This window comes from Metopolophium dirhodum, chromosome 9 (genome assembly GCF_019925205.1).
Source record: "Metopolophium dirhodum isolate CAU chromosome 9, ASM1992520v1, whole genome shotgun sequence".
NCBI lineage: Eukaryota > Metazoa > Arthropoda > Insecta > Hemiptera > Aphididae > Metopolophium > Metopolophium dirhodum.
The window spans coordinates 17,104,535-17,122,636 of NC_083568.1; the positions used below are offsets into that span (position 1 = coordinate 17,104,535).

General features: G+C 29.9%; 1 pseudogene; it reads right to left on the reverse strand.

Moving 5' to 3' along the window:
* LOC132952492 (uncharacterized) lies at positions 1-16,957 on the reverse strand (annotated as a pseudogene).
* Between the last annotated feature and the right edge of the window lie 1,145 nt (positions 16,958-18,102).

Here is an 18,102-nt window from a genome sequence, read left to right on the forward strand (position 1 = left end):
CTATTTAAGGATTTTTCTGCCTCCGTCTCTTCGTCTGTGTCGGTGTTCATTGCAGGATTCTATTGAATTGTTCTTCGGAAGATTGAGAAGAGATCCGTCATCTTCACTCGGTATGCACACATCTCTGTCTGGTGCGACCCTTGTGGCTCTTTTTCCAAACGAAAAATCACTATTGTTTTCTGTAAAGAAAGAAGCGCACGTATTGTCCCGTTAGCCGTAAATCCGATTATTTAAATCGCGTATCGATATTATAATACCTATTATATTGTTTAATCTATTTTTCTACTGCAGATGCGTGAAGCTTTCTAGCGCGATAATATAATATTATAGTCGCGATAATTAACAATAATTATTTATATAGCTTCTACACTGTACCCATATATATATATATATGATATGTTATATTATAGGTTTAGATCTGATCACTTCCTACATCCTACGCGTATAATAGAATCATACTGAAACATATAATGATAATAATATAATACGCATAATCCAGCTATGATACGCGTAGTCCATATATCGACACACAACGTAGTATTAGGCTGCGTGTGTGTTCCAAAAAAACACGTAGTATGATGGCTGACGGTTCAACTCCTAACCTAATTAAAATAAAATATACGGGTGCGGTGTAATAATATATCAATCATAATATAACAGTCATATACGGCGTATATAATGATCGGCCGAAATAAAAAAATAGAAATTTCGTTCACAACACTTCTAATATATAGACATCAATAGCTACGTTATGTATATTATAAGTATATTATATTATGTGCACACGTGGGTCGTACGTTTTTCGTGAAGACCGCAAACTAAACGCACTCGAAATCTACGAGTGGTGGTCCGGATGAGGTACCGCGCGATCGTTTGGAAAGTCGTATTTCTCGTGTATTAAATCAATAATATAATGGTAACCATCCACTAATATCATTTTAATAACTGTTAATGTCACAATGATATTATAATAATAATAATAAATATACTACCTAATCTTGCAGCGAGCGAATCGCGGAAAATCGCAGACGGACAGGTGCGCGAGCGTATATTATCATGAGATCCTCGTCCGTCGCATCCTCCGTCGTCGACCGCTAGGACGGCCTTCGCTGGTCCGGTTCACACGTTAATTGCCATTTAAAACGAAACGATTCATTTGACGAAACGACCGGAAGCGAGGTCACTTTATGCGTTTTAATAAAGTATATAATAATATAGGTACACACACGCTGAAACAAAAGCGTGCGCGTGCACACGCTATTGTTTACTACGACGGACAACGATGGTAGGTATATGGTCACCATACTTAGGTTTTGACCTGACGAACAAAAAAAAAATAATAAATAAATAATAAGAATACCGTCTAGAAATCCACTTAGACAAACAGCGTGTCCCATGGCACATTTCACGCGGCTTTCTCGGTATTATTTTTTAGCAGCATTATATTATTACGTACCTACACTAATTGTGTACATTATCACGTCAGCCCCACGAAAAGGGAATTTAGTATTAACGAAGGAATTTATTATAAAATCCAACGATATCGACTATCGATTTTATGGAGGTTTTTTTTAGATGTATTCGATTACCACGATATCCATCGATATCGACGATTATCCAAAATATCCAGCGATGTAATCGCTAAAGAAAAATAATTTTCTTCAGTGCACACCGTGTAATTTTTTTATCCGTCTTACACGCTCGTAATAATATAGTTATAATCTCAATACGTAATTCACTCAATATGATTACATTATCGAAATAAATTATTAAGGTGTTATAACCTATCTTACTATAACAATATTCAAACTTTAACAAAACTATCACTTACGTGTTTACACCTACTGTTCCCTCCTACAACAGTTTAAAAACCACCCAATGGCCAAGTTGCCACGAGTTAACTAATAAAAAAATAAAAAATAAAAATATCTACAAGATAAAAAAAAATTGAATACTTATATTTTTTTAAAAAATCAAAACATTAGCTTTTCTTCAAATACAGATAATATTATACCTATTCTTTATAATAATATTGTTATAATAAATATTGTTGTATTATAATGATACCTTAATTTCAGTAATGTCATCACTAATCACTAATCAATTATCATACAGAGTTGTATTCGGAGTATACCACAAACGGTATGATATAAACGTTGGGGCTAGAAATTCGTAATTATAATAATTATGTACTGCTATAATAGTAATGGTAAATGGTAAATATATATTTATATTTTTATAGAAAATTACATATATTTAAAATATTTATTGATTATGCATTGAATTTATATTACGAGGGAAAGTATTTAATAACATTAATCCTGAATAAGGAGAATAATAATATGAACTAAGAAATAAAGCGAATTTCATTAAAAAAAATAATAATAAAACCAGTACTTAATTATTAGTATTTAATATTTATAATTTAAGCTGATAATTTCTTAGGTACACTAATGACAATATACCTAAATAATTATCTAAAAAATACACATTTGAAAATTAGTTTGAGTATATTGCATATTATGTCAAAAAGTGAGGGCGCACCTTTCCAATCTCAGGGACCGCACTGTTCACCTGCCTTAGAGACGACCCCCGAATATTATAGTATCCGTTCGCTAGAAAAATGGACGAAGTGTAGATACGAATATATGAGTGGTGCATTATAACTTACATTAATAATATTGCCTTTGGTTTTAAAACAGTTGAAAAATAAATCTACACAAAACATTACGTTTTTCGCGCTTCGAAAGATGATTAATAATGCTACTTATACTTATACGATAAAAACGGTACCTTATAGATACAGAATATAGACGACTAGGTATTTTCAGAATTAATTGTACCACGCATGGACTTCAGAAAAATAATATGTTAAACGCCATATTAATGCCTAGTTTAGGCATGCGTTTACAATGGTGCGCACAATTTTCTTAATTATATTTCTTTGTGACAGTCGAAAACTGTATATTATATATTGTATTATATATACAATATACATGTATCAAATAGTCATAGACTGATTTAGAAAAAAAGAAAATAATATAATGTCCTATATTCAGTTGGTTATTATACGATGTCCAGTTATACTTATGGCGAATTCAATGAATCAAAAAAGATTAAATATTTTCTTGTGATTTTGACAGCTATATACCTAGGTATATTTTGGAGTCTTTATTCGTTTTAGTTAATCATAGTTAGTGTTCGAAAAAATTCTTCATTTATTTCCAAATATTAATTTCACTGTAATTTCTGTGATATCACGCGTGTGTCTGAAACGTACTCTTTTGTTGTAATGTCAATAAACCATTTTCTTTTAAAATGTGCCAACCGTTTGATATATTGTATGAAGAGGAGAGAATCTTGAAAATATGTCTGCCGAATGTAACATTTTCAGTACCTATAGTAGCTTCAGAGATAATTATTTATTAAGTTCTAAATAGTATGCTCTGCGCCAAACACTGAAGAAGTCGTAGGTGTAACGGTAAACGAATAATATTATAATAAAGTGTATAAATAATAAACAAAATATAATTATATAATAAATAAAATTATGAATATTATTATTTTTTCTGTCGATTATTGCATAACAATTTCATAGTTCCAGATGTTTTGCAGATTACTCTATACAATGGATTTTTGTAAACAGTACAGGTGCTATACACGCACCTCGGACAACATAAGTATCCTACCGATGTAACATTCAATCAGACGGTTATCGAAATTTAATTGAATAATTACGGGAAAAATACCGAAGATTTTCCGCGCATCCTGTTTGGAAAGCGGTAATATTTTTTAGTGATTTTACTTTCATCCAGTTGCCGATTACCAATTGTCCAGTGTATTTGGATTTTTTTTTTTTTATTATTATTATTATCATTACTATTATCATTATTTCAGTCACGTAAGTCGTGTACCAGCGCAGCATTCGATGAAAGTAGCTTTTCTTCAATTGTCCCGAGGCCATATCAATTGTGTGCGTTCGTTTTTTTGTCATACATATATTCTATATAGTATCATCTATATATATATTTACGATATATATATATCATAAACGCATGTGTAAATGCATATCTCCGGAGGACGCGATCCAAAGCGTTTGTGTGCCACTTTTTACTCTTCTTCTTTATTTCCTAATGGTTTCGTTTTTTTTTTCTCCCAACTCCATTCTATAACCCTATATATAATTCGCATTAAGTGTATGCGCGTAGATACTGCAGCAGTCAGAATAGAAACTATATACACCGCCGCGGCTTAACGATTTTCCAACCGCGCCTACTATTATATTATATACTTTTACGGTATCGTATATACCTACGCAGCTGTAATAAAATGCGAGTGTACACCAAGTTCATGGACGGACACAGCGGGTCCAGAAAATTCGGGAATGGTCAATTTGTATAATATAGTGGAGAACACCATCTTCGTGTTATGACGCGTCGTAGTGTATAGGTACATAGAACCTACTTATTCGTATAATATATAGGTAGTATGTTCAGGCGGTCAACTGTTATACACATATAGGTATCTATAATACAAGATAACAACCGACGATCAAAGACGCGCATTTGTAGGTAATATGTTTACAACCATAGTTTTATAAATGCTTTTACACAAGACAAGTGTATACCTACTTGTTTATCGTACGATCTGGCAAAACGTAATAATATAATATGTATATAGGTACGTTTTCTAAGATTATTTGTTTATGGTGTATAATATTATAATGCGTAATGCGCATCATCTTCGTGAAATTCGTATTAAATCAGAAATCTTATATTTTGTTTCACGTTATTTGTTCGAAGTTTTCATTTGGTTGTCTTTGATCGACCGGTTATAGCGTTTTGTCATTTCAACGAGTTGCAAGTGTACACGTAAAGTGGAAATATATAATACATCTTATTTATATGGTATATTTTATTATGGTTACCATAGTATGGCGTATACGGTATACCCCAATCTATATATAGGTACTATAATATACAATAAATAATATGCATTGATAATACCTCATCGCACACATATTGTAAATCAAAATAATATGAAATTAATCAAAAACATCAAGTTATATTTCGTTAGACAGTTTAATTTTGATACAGTTTTAATGGATAAATAAACATAATATTAGGATTTAGAATCTTATATTTCAAAAAAAAAAAAAAATGATTGATTGTTTTATTTGATGAACTAAAAAAGTATATTTAGGAAAAAATGGATTTATAATAATAATAAATATTGAAATTTGGTGCAATATGCATCGATGTATTAAAACAATTTTGTTTCCACTTAATTGTTTTTGCTCCACGCGATCTTTTTGTAAAATTCTAAAACGACGTAATGTAAATATGAGATTCTTAGCATAATTTATACGAATTATTAATTAAAATAGAAACGTCTGCGTTTCAGCGTTTACCATAATTTATAATTTAGTATTCAATATTCATGCATGAAGATATGATTTAAAAACCGTTAAATATCTCGTTAAGTCGACGTCTCATTAGTCGTTACACAATTGAACCGGTTTGGTTCCTAAATAATTGAATTCATATAATGTGATAGTATAATGTAATATAATAACAGCGTGTCGACAAATTGTCGGAATATTCAAATGGTATGTACGTATAATGTAAACAAACAAACAAACAAACAAGCAAACACGCGATTTAAACATCCTTTTATTTTCCGGTTTGTAATCCGTCGATAATATTATTTATAATATCGATTAATGATTATACAATAACTTAACTTGGAGATCGTACATTTTCCGATTCGACGCGTATCTCGCACAAGGTACATTCCTCCACATTTATCGGTTAAAACGAAAAACGGTCACTAATAAGCTTGCCTTTAATTAATGCGAGTAACCCATATCTACCTAGGAATAATATGTAACTTATACTGACCCAAAAACTATAATAAAATCTAAATCGAAAAATTTGATCGAATTTCTCCGATCATCGGGTCTACACCCACATGGATTTTTTTTTATGATAAACGGTTATTGTTACGATCGCTCGTCGTATTATTTTTACGATGAGATACGTCTTATATTAATATAATATACTGTGTATAGGCACGTCAACGCGAATAATAACAATAACAGAATGCGACGACGTTCCATGCAGCCAGAGACGGCCCCACACAGCGTGACTTACCTGTTGCATTTTCCAAATACCGCCTACCTATATAATGTGATATTATTATACTGTGTACAGTGTACATATAGGCACTTTCGAATTATTAGAAATTCACCGATCGTAGGCGGAGGTTTGCGCATCACGCGAAGGTGCCTATACGAACACAATATTATTAAACAAATATTAAGGAAGGTACATCGTTATGAAGGTAATACGGCAATAGTTACCTATATATAATTATGTATATACCTAATCGTATATATAAATAGTATAATGTTTACCGGTGACCCTAGAGTATAGACATACCTAATCTATTTAACATGTGAGCATCGCCTGGACGAGCATATTTTTGTTCGTCGTGATGCTGTGCAATGCATTTTCACCGTCACATTAGACTCGATGCTATTTGACGATAATTTTTGGAATTTGATTATTATCACACGCACCACGATGATTTTCCACCCTCATTATAGATGCATTTCCATAACGATAATAATATACATTACATACGCAGAGCTAACATTCGCTATGCAGTTCGTCAAATCTTGCTGTGGAAGAGGATACCCGCGAGTCATCCTAACGCGCGACTTGCGGATTTCCTACAAAAATCTTGATAAAAAATAAAATAAAAATAATTAAAAAAATAATATAAAGTCATATAAGTCAGTTTCCATAGGATTTATAAGTTTCATACTGTAATAACCTGATTCGAGAAGAAAAAAGTGAGCGGAACATGTAATTAAACAAACTATGCTGAACAGACTTCGGAGTTCGATGAAGAATAATAGGATAAAATAAATATTAATCGAAAGCACGATAAAATAATACTTATCTATCAAGTGCATCGGACGTACTGTCTGAGTTGTAAATACCTGATCGTATATTATACAGTCTGTGAGCATGTCCTTGACATCTACTAGTGGCGACTATATAAGATGTTTGGCTATCGCATCATTGCAGAGTTATCTATCTACAAATATACTTTAATAAAACTAGATATAATTTTGTAATAAAATAATACTCGTATCCTAAAAAATGAATGAATCATTATGAAATAGTAAATACACCCACTACCTCAGCCCAAGCAAAACGATATCGATTCAAAACTCTGAGATTTCTATTTCAAAATCAAATATTCTCTTATTTTTCAATTTTTGTTTTTCAAATCTTTTACTAAATTATCTATAATTTACAAATCGTTGACAGTAAAATATAATATTAGTACCTACCTATATAATATATTATATATATGTTAATTAGTGATTTGGACGGTTGCTGCAGTGACCGTATAGTGGTACTTATACAATTAAAAGAAATCAAATACTTATGAGACGATTCTGTGTCCGGAGAGCTTATTTCCATTCGAACGGACTCTATTAAGATCGGATTGTATTACTATAATTATTATTATACTTACAGCGGCCGATAATTATAATTAACAGCTAGGCTAGCTACACGCGACGAACCCAGGCGGTGCTGAATGCAGATAGCGCAGTGTGAAGGGGGAGAAAGAGGATACACGACGGCATTACCGCTTTTTATTATTATTATTATTATTATTATTATTATTATTATTATTACTGTACCAGGCCCAAATGGAGCTGAAAGGCGGCGGTGGCGGCGTTGAAATATGTAGGCCGAGATCGCTCGCAGGGTCAAGTGCACATTTTCACCCGCGTGACCCGCAGCATCAACAGCAGCAGCCAACACTCACGATAACGCCGGCCTGTATAATATAATGTACATAATAATCTCGCACTTGACAGATTATGAATAAGTGTGTGTGTGTGTAACACTATGCACTTAAAACGTTACCACTGCCAATTCTGTCGGTGGGCCGTTACCGCGCGTTTATCGTACATATAGGTACGCATAACAATATCATCATCATCGTTTCGGGCGTAAGTAAAAACTACTTCAACTCTCCGTCGTCACGCCCATCAGCTAAAAAAAAAAAAAAAATCAGACGAGTATTAATAATAATATATTCGGATACGTACAATATAGATAAATGATATTATGATAGGTACGCCGAGAACGAGTTTGATAAAAAAAACATCACCGGGTAGACTGCTTGTGGACCGCGATCAATTCCGTATAGTCCATAGTTCGCCATGTTATAAAGTGCCTTTCCTAGTCATAAAACAATCAATCTTATCCTCGCACGACGTGCCCTGTGAATATTTTACGATGTCCGTAGGCAGTGGAATACACGTGATGTTTGAATAGTATTTATTGGGCTGATTGGGGGGGGGGGTATTTTGGGGGTACGGATAAAAAACACATACATAGATAATATTATAAATACGCAGGTGTAATGCAAATAAATACCAACCAATTTTTTTAAAATCTAATGACCCATAATGCTCTATATTATAGTCATCGTAATATTCAACCGTACGCCGTGCCATAAATATTACAGTGAATTAAAAAACATTTTTGACACTAAAACGCGAATAGATAACAATATGTAATAATGACGCAAGAAAAACAGTCCATCAAAAGTACGTAATGAAATAATTACATTGTATTCTCCTTATTTAAATTTATAATTTCACCCATATGCATCGACAAATGGAAGAAAATTGTAAAAAATGGACAAGAAAATAATAATATAAGAAACGAAAAATAAACATACTTTTAATACCATCGTTTATTAGCGTTATCGATGTGACATGCTGCAGGCTTATAAATATTATATCTGACACAAATAAACAATATTCAATGTTGTGCATAAACCATAAACGCCTTAACAAGATAATAGATAATATGACCATACTATACGTTTTGCCCAGCTGGTTCCCCTATACAAAACCAAATTGTATACTTAAAGTTATACATTTAGGAATACATTATCACAATAAAATATAGGCCAAAATAATATCACGTGTTTTGAAATTGTATAGTATCTTCTATCTGCGTTGAATATAGATTTGAATATTTTATTGGTTTTTCATTTATAAAAAATCGCATCGTCTTACGACACCTGTATAAAGTACGATAACGGATAACCATTTTATAAAATTAAAAATCTGCTATAGTGTGCTACGTGTGCATATTTTGTATATAATATAATAAATAGCCACTCTGATCTAAACTTATAATTATATGTAGTAGGTAGTTAAAACAGTGTAGATAATAATATAATTACAACTATTTTTCGAAAGAAATAAAAACACAACATTGACGGCGGACGAAACGTCGTGTTTATCTCCAACATTATCAAACCGTAATAATATATTTTATACCTATGTCCGCGTATAGGTATAATCGTGGTCACATTAGGAATTCAAAATTGTTGAGAAAATAGAGAAAAAATAAGAAAGTCAGTCGTGAACATACGTTAGGTACATCTATTTTTATGACTGTACACACATGTATACAATAGTAGGTATATTATAATTTATAATAATACACGCACATAATAGTATAATATTATAATGTATAACAGTCGGCATAAATCGCATGGGTTATTGTGGTCAACAGGTGATAGGTACTATATAGGATGATTCACCAAGAATGCTATATTTCCTTTCAATAATGAATTTATTAAAATTCTAATTTTTAAAATAGTGAAGTACGATTATTAAGGACCATACAATTATTTTCAAATACTTACATTTTTTATACCATTGATAGAATGTCCTGCGACGATATTGAAATGATAACCAATTTATTTTAATGTACATTGTTAGGTTATTTTTTTAAAATGATCAAAATTTATAGTAGTAGTTTCTGAGTTGTTTAATATGTGAATTTAAATTCTTTAGTGGATATTATTCTCGGAATTATAATTCTTAAAAATGGTTTTTACAATTAATATGAGTTAGATGTCATATTTAATTTTAATCTAGTACTTGTAATATTATACTCAGCCATTTTTTTTTACTAATTTTAAACATACTTAGATTAATATTAATTACTATAATTTTCAAATTATCATAGCGCCATATACACCGAACCTATTATCACTGTACCACAAAAGTCAAGCAACATTTTAATTTTCATTAACAAGTTCATTTTCTTATATACCTATAGTTAGTTCTATTATCAGAAAATAATTTTGTGATTTTTTTTAAAGGTATTAAAACATAAGTCTAACTTACAATAAATGCATAGATAGTAAGAGTTATACAGATGTAAGGCCTAAACTATATTGGAAGTAATAGTATTGAAACGTATGTCTGGCGTGAATTTTGTTTGGTCTCTCTTGTAAAAATTTGCTTTTTGTGACTTGCGCTACTTGACTTCTATGTAACATTGTATTAATGAATTTATTACCCATAGTAAATACAGTTGAATAACTCGAAAACTACTGGTTTCGATTACGATTTAAATACGTAATTTGAGAGTATTTAAAATACATAATATAATGAAATCTGAATTATAATAAATAAATTATGAAAGGCACCAGCTGTATACCTGATGGGCCACCTGTAGATTCCCAACACATACTCACTCACCAGCACACGATCAAAGAAATAATATTATTTTCGTACTCGTCGGTTTAATTTTGTGGTTTATTTTTTGTAAAGGATTCCTCACAATAATATATTAATTGGAGTGGTTTGTAATTTCGGTTTTTAAAAAAATATATATTTTATATATCATTTCACTTCGTACAATTAATAAACAAACTATTTCATTGTTTTTATTAATTCAGACATACGAACACCGATTTCCAAAAGGCATATTAGGCGATCTATTGATTATAATCATCGTTGTAATAGTGTAACATAATATTATTGTCGAGTCGGCGTATTATAATTATAGTATAATATTTATTATAGTCGCGCACACTGTATAGTTGTTTTGTGTCGGACATAATATACAGATTACTTTATCGTACGATCGTCGGTTACATTTAATAATGGTTAGATTTCAACCTACTGAAAATCTCTAGAACGACAAAGAGCACGTGTGAGTGTGCGTGTGTGTGCGCGCAATTATTTGAAAAGTTACCCACTTTTAATTAAACAGTTGGAAAACAATAGGGACCTATAATTTAATCGAGACACGAAAATACACGCGGTAATGAAAGTGTCTTTAAATATTAATATTATACTATGCGCACATGATGTGAACTAGTTCACCGGATTACTGAGACGGACGGTTATAATACTCTTATGCGGAAAACACAACGCATTATAATTTATGGTATAATATTATCATAATATGTTATTATATTAAAATGATGTACCGAAAATAATAAGAATATTCTGTTTTCGTGTATTTTTTGTTTTTAATATTACTTTGTGTACTACCTACGCATTTACTTTCTTTCGAGATATTTCAGGAACATTTTTTTTTAAAATTTTATCTTGATGCATCTATACTACCTGATTTGAAACTAAAAATATATTTTATAAAAAACATACACGAACATCTCACTGGTTTACCCGCATACATTTCTACTATAAAAAACTGCCACACATTCGTTCTTTATTATTTATGTATTAAGGCGTGTGAACAGATTTTAGAAAATGTTATCACTGCACATTAATAACATTCCACTTTTTTTTAAGTTATTCATTTTATGTATTAATATACGTATACAATACATACGATTTACCTTTACAAACAGACATTTCTTACTAACTCCTCGTTATTTGGGACGTGAGAATTTGCTTAAGGTCTTCTTAATAATTATTTGAAGCTAATTTTTCTACAGATACTCAACCTTTATTGTAAATAAACACACGTGTGGTTTGAATTTGTTGTAAACTATTTGTTGTGGCTACTCTTTACAATAATAATTTAAGTCTAACATTGCCTGAGAATTTAGATTACTTTTACAGTTATACAAAACGAAATTGTATTAACATAATATAATGCATATGCCTACAAATATATACCTACATATAACCTATAGTATAATAGACTAGAGATAGTGTAGTTTTTAATTGTGTTTAATTGTGGATGGTATTATTAGTATTTAGGACAATCCAAAATGACTAAAATTTGATGATATTAAAAAAAATAATACTGACGTATTAAAAACCAAAATATAAATTCACTATAATAATATTATGCAAATTATTGATTAACCATATAATATATTGATAAACAATTTGATAAAATTAAAATAAAGATATTGGGTAGGCATGGACCATTGGGGACAATGCTATAGCATTAGAAAAAAAATGATAAGGTAGTGTAATCAGGAAATTTTGATTTTTGTCATTTAAATAATATACCTAATCAATAAATTACTTGACATCTTTTTTTCTTTTTTTTTTTTGTATAGAACTTAATCCCGGTAACTATGGCCATTATCTATTTTTGTAGGTTCTTAATAGGTTTATTACTGTGGGGGAAGGTACGGTTGGTTTTTGGATAAGTGTGTGTATGTGTGGTAAGGATTTGCCACTAAGAACCCGAATGGTCACCCATCCGGGAACTCATAGCACGCGCCGGTGCTTACTCTCAGATCGCGTTTCATCGTGATTGATTGCAACCACCACACTTCGCCAAGCCACACTTTATGTATATTTAAAGCTTAAGCTTAATGCTTATTATTATATGAGTATATAACATAATATAATTTATATTTAAGAGGTGCTTCAGTAATTATTTTTTTATCAATCTTACGCACGTAGAATATAGCATGAAACTCTCTCCAAATAGCATAATGCTTATTATACTGACTAGGTATTTTTTTTTTAAGAATGTATCGCTGTGCTAAGAGTGGGTACTTCCCTCTAACCTAACGTAACTTACTAGGTACCTATTTGTATCTAACAACTTTTTTTTTTACTGTGATGATTGTTTTTTTTTTCACAATTATTAAATGTTTTTAAAGCTTTCACATATTTTAGAGTTAAGAGAATAAAATGCCTCAATTCAAAGATACACTAATACTTGGCAAATTTCGAAAAGATTTAGTAAGTACCCAAACTTGTTTTGGAATCTAAGAAAAAAATCATATAGAATAAACTAAAAAGTAGAGTAGGTAAAGACAAACTTAAAAGTACCTACGCTTACAATATTAGATTCTCACATTATTCAAATAAAACTAAGCTAACTTAATTCAGTAAATTGGTAATTCAAAACATGTTAATTAATAAATTATGTAGTCTTATGATATAATTATGGTTCACTTCTTCCAGAAAATGTTAAGTATATCATTGTTTGGCAGTCGCGACACTACTAGTTATTATAGATACTATTAATAATATATAAACTATTTACTAATTGAAATTGCATTTTCCGTTTTGGACAGTTGAATCAAGCAGAGGAATTCGTCTGATTTCTACCACGATATTATATACCGCTGAAACGTCCGGTTTTCAACCAGAAATTTCGATGTGACACTATAAGTTTCACTCACGTAAACTGAATGAAAATTGAAGAAACCACAATAATAATAGCGCCGTAATTCAATATCATATTATCATGCTTAGACATATTTTGTTATTTTATACAATATACGAGTATGACACCGCCATCGTATGTGATACGATTACCGGATGAGGTTACGATCCATCATAATTTTCGTTCTCTAACCTGTAATCGTGTTTTTGCTTATACACTTGCCGTGCACGCTCTTGACGAATTTCCAATGACAATAACACTCTGCGTCTCTGAAAGCGGCAAGTCCAATATAAAGTAATAATATTATAGTATAGTAATATTTAGAATATTAATTTAGAATGACTGCAGGAATACTATCGTATAGTATACTTGGGCAATATACTTAAGTATATTTAATGACTCATAATAATAATATAATAATGTTCATGACGTGTCTTATTAGAATTACGGTGGTTGGTATAGTTTTGAAATTTTTCTTTCCCCACTCTCGTAAATTTGGGTTGTAGATAAAATATCACTAAAATAGAACATTATTGTTATTTAAAAAATTGCTGGCAAATGCGCATCACCGCGGAATGATAATCACCCATCGCGCGTTCACGTCGACGACAATTCGAGCCAGTCGAAAAACTATAATATATTTTTATTATATTATATTATATTATTATATACATAATAGACTCAGGAGCCTCGTCTCGGGCCACGTACGACAATATAAAGTAACATATCATAATATCGTTAGAATGTAAGATGCACGTACCGGGTAAAATATAATAAATAATATATGTGTAACTATTCCTTTTTGTATCTACGCAGCTACACGTGATCACTGTTGGGTATTTATATATTATTTTTATGATACGTTTTTTGTGTATGGATCGGTTTTTTACATATAGTTGTAAATCTATCGAAAAAAAATATTCGTATTGCGGCTTATATTTTTTTTCTGCTAATCCGTGACAATTTTATTCACAAACATTGCAGTCAACCGTCACAAACACCCAAACGTCTATCGTTTGCACAAATATTATTACTATTATTTATTATTTGGTATTGTATTATTAAAGGCTATAAAGTAGTATATAGGTACCACTATATATTATTATAACCTATAAATAAGTATAAAGTATAGAAAATATAAAAAATTAACTGGAAACTACGTAGAAAAAATATATATATAATAATATTGGAGAACATATTATAGTTAAACATATAACGCATCATAGGTATATTATAATATATGTTATAGGCAAAGACGTAAACTAAGAAATTAAAGTTAATGAATATAGTCAATAACGATATTTCCGATCAAATTAGACGGTAAACGATTTTGACTAGAAATAACGCTAATGTCCATAATGTTCAGGCAATAATGCATTTAGAAATATTTCCTATAGTTAATGACGATAACTCCGGACTTTTTCAAACATAATTGAAAAAAAAAATTTTAATCTAACATTTATTGTAAACTTGTTAGGTGAACTCTAATTTTAGGTAGGTACTTATTATAAATTCTAAATAGTTATGTATGTAAAAATTTAAATAGTGTATTTGTAAATTTTAATAATAAAGTTAGAAACAGACTCGCGTTGTTAAGTCAATTTATCTATTAATCGGTACTAACAATGACGTACTTTCCTACTCTAATAATATTGTCGATGGTCGTACATTAGGTACAGTTTAAGTAAAAGATAACCGTCTATTGGATACATAATATGTCTCATCTATATATTAGGTTTACAATATAAATCGCGATTACTTATTTGTTATAATAATTAATTAATAATTATATTAATTAAATTATAATATTTGTACATACGGATGCCTACTAGGGCACTGCATAACATGTATCTAATATCTACCCTATATAACCTAACCTATAGTAGTTACCTTCAAAGTGTCACGGTACATCAAATTGTGAAAATAAATGACTCAATTTATTTATTTTATCTATGTAATATTAAGTATAATTAATGTATAATTTACAATTTCTGAACCAATTTATATATTTCGATAAACAAAATGATCAACATTGTCGATCAGTTTTAGAGATTTAGGTAAGTTTCTAGTCATAGTTTTAAATGTGTTAACAAAATATTTGAATTTTAAAACCTTGCCTAGTTGACAGTTAATGCATAAACTGTTTATGTTAATATTAAAATTAATGCATTGACGATATCGACAGTGTTAAGAATTTATGATATTGGCTAGGCATTTACGTTATTTTACCTAATTTACATGGTATTGGGACAAAATATCCAAGGACAAAATATCCTATACTAAAATATCCAAGTCAAAATATCCAAGGTTAAAATATCCAACGGATAAAATATCCAGGGATAAAATAATCAATGTATAGGACAAAATATCCAAATAAAAAAAAATTATTAAAATCTGTATTTTTAATACTCATAATTTTGTTGATTATAAATTTGTTAATTTTTAAAGCACATTTTAATAACATAATACTTTATAATACAGTAGCTGGTAATAAAATAATAATAAAAATAATATGTTGCGTTATATAATAATTAGTTTTTATAAGATTTATATTATTTAAAACTATATAACTTATAATATTATAATTTAATTATATAAATATCGTATTAATATCATATAAGTTATCATATTATATTTGCTATTGCAATTAAAAAAATATCTAAATCTTTTTCACCATTCATATATTCAATACAAAGAAGCTTAAGTTTTTCTTGCATCTTTACATATTTTGGTTTTTTTCGTGGTGGATCCAATGTCCCTAACTCTCTTTGTGCAATTTTTGTTTCGTCGGTGGCTATCTCCAGGCGCATTTTTTTTATTAAAGTCCAATACTTGGATGATTATGTGTTACCTAGAAATTGAAATTTTAAATATAGGTTAGAATAATATAACGACAATAATCTTGTATAAATATTGTATGCTTAAGTACCTACTAACTAAATTTGAAAACCTATGATTCCATCCTTCACATTGATTATTTGTCCGGTTACCATCACGTAAAGTTGTTTCCATAACATTCAATACCGATGGCGAATGTAAAACACATATTTTACGTTGTTTACGTCCTATTCGTTTAATACTTCCAATATATGTATTTTCAAAATATGTAACTAGTTCTTTGGCTTTGTCTGGCATAATATCTTTTAAATAAAGTAATCCTGAAAAAAATAAAAATATATAAGTACAATAGAACAATTAATTAATTTATAATTGTATGCATGTTAATTACCTTTTTCAATATCGTTGACAGGGAGAAAGGCAAGCCCGTCTAACATCGCACAAAATTTACTGAACGTCTCATCTTCTCTGTAATATGTTTCCAATCCCAGTTTTTGTACTTGCCGTTGTGTACTTTGACATACATGATAAAAGCAACCCTGTATTTTAATATCATCTCCGAATGTGATTTTTATCGCATTTATAACTGCTTTTTCAAAATCACAATTTATAGTATTTGGATCCGGATACATTTCTAGTTCTTCACATTTTCCCATAATAATAGATAACATCTTTTCATATGTTGTTTGTGTTTTTTTTTCTAATAAAATATAAATAGCCGCAATAAACATTATTTATTTCTACTCTTATGACATAAAGTTGTTGAAATATGTTGGGTGCGATGGACAAATTTCCATCCATATACCATGTAGACGATTTAGTTAAATATCGAAGACCGTTATTAGTGGCAAATATAACAATTCGTTCTTCTGCCATTACACCATTGTCGTACAACAAAAATCTTGTTAAATTTGTATCACCAAGAGTACACCACTCGGAATCAACTTTGAATACTAAATCAGCTAAACTAATTGGACTCACAGGATTATTTTTTTATTTTTGTCGACGTAATCTTCGTTTTACAATTTCTTCCGGCGGTATTTGTGCTTGAACTTCTCGTGGTAAATTTGCAACTTCTCTGGCAAATACTTCAGCTGGTTTTATTTCATTCGTTTTAATGGTTTTTAGCATAATATCTAAACATTTTGTGACATCTACATCATTCTGATTACTTTTACATACCATCAAAAATGTTGTTTTGATATACGTGGGTTGCTGTAATCTAATGTGGTTCGACAAATAGCTGGACATTTTAAGCTATTTGACTTCACACATCGCCATGATATTTTTTCTTTTCCTTTATATCTTATAACGTACATATAGCCATTTAAACATGCCTTTAATCCTCCTTTATTTGAATTAATTAATTCCATAATACAAAATAAATTAAATAAAATATTAACTTTAAATATGACTTAACAAGTATTATAGCACAATAAATATTATAAAAGTCACACTGACACACTGCACAAAATAATTCTACGATAGTTAACGGTAAACTGCAATAATTGCAATCAATACTTTGCTTCTACACCGATGAAAGCAGATAATTTTAGATAAAGTTGTCATTTTGTACTAATTTATTATGTCCACTACGATATAGATTACAGATATGATGTACGTAATTTCTATGTAACACCGATAACTAAAGCCTATCATTATACCTAATAGAGTATAGATATTATATTATACAATGTAACATATTATTTTTACTATTATTATTTTATTACTATATTATAAAGTATTATTAATGATTTAAATATGAATATTTATCCAAAGAATAAATACAGAAAAAAATTTTTAAAAATCGTGTAAG